This window comes from Pteropus alecto, unplaced genomic scaffold (assembly GCF_000325575.1).
Source record: "Pteropus alecto unplaced genomic scaffold, ASM32557v1 scaffold3, whole genome shotgun sequence".
Lineage (NCBI taxonomy): Eukaryota > Metazoa > Chordata > Mammalia > Chiroptera > Pteropodidae > Pteropus > Pteropus alecto.
In genome coordinates this window covers 32,844,899-32,845,679 of record NW_006442484.1, presented here as the reverse complement: position 1 = coordinate 32,845,679, position 781 = coordinate 32,844,899, and the positions used below count along the sequence as shown (strand labels likewise).

Here is a 781-nt window from a genome sequence, read left to right as displayed (position 1 = left end):
TCACAATCTTGATACAATTCCTGTCTCTTTCAGTTCCCCCTCCTGTCTAATCCTACCTGGCTCACCCACCCCACCCTCAAATAAAAGATCATGGATATGCTAATCGCAGTGTTGTTGGAAGCAAAGCAACAGACTTTCAGCCCAGAGTGGGGCATTACCGCACCAACCCCCTCTGGCTTAAGTTCACCCGGCAACTTCGCGACCCGTGCTCCGCTACACTCCAGGGGCACCCTGGACCCCGCAGTGCCAGGCGCGCCTCTCCCCCGCCTCCTCCGCCCCAGGTATCAGGCGCAGCCCAGGCCTCTGCCAAGCCACAGAGGTGGCAAGAAAGAGGGTGACGAGGCCGGGTAGAGGTGCTCCCGAAACCCGAGCTTGCCGCCGCGTGTCCCCGGTGCCCCCAAACCCCAGCTCCGCCGGGGGGCCAGTTCGGTCCAGCGAAGAGGGGATGGCGAAGGGGAGGCGCACTCTCCAGACCCGCCAGGACCAAGGCCCGGGGGTGCCCAACATGTCTGTGCCTATCCCCGCCGGGTTTGCCAGTGGCGGGGGGGTGGGGAGGGGTGGGGGAGGAGGCTCCAGAAACTTTCCCACATGCCTTCTCACTCTCCCCATCACCCTCTCCTCTTCCCGGGACCCTCTCTTCTCCTCCGCACCGCTGCAGCTGGCCCTGCCCAGGACGCGCGGAGACCCGCGGCGGCGCCAAGCCGGCGGGAGTTACCTGCCGGGAAAGTTTCCAGCTCCTCGGTGCGATTCCCCACCCCCAAGGCCGGGCCTCGGGGCGCGG

The 781-nt window shown here is 65.6% G+C and overlaps 1 protein-coding gene across 10 annotated transcripts in view; it reads right to left on the bottom strand.

Moving 5' to 3' along the window:
* TANC1 (tetratricopeptide repeat, ankyrin repeat and coiled-coil containing 1) overlaps window positions 1-781 on the bottom strand; it is a 215,529-nt gene extending 214,748 nt beyond the window's left edge. For 9 of the 10 annotated variants that reach the window (XM_006921103.2, XM_015596701.1, XM_025039235.1 and 6 more), the window contains exon 1: window positions 716-781. The gene's annotated coding sequence lies outside the window, so the exon portion shown is untranslated. The remainder of the gene's footprint in view (window positions 1-715) is intronic. The other variant, XM_015596697.2, reaches the window with a different exon arrangement.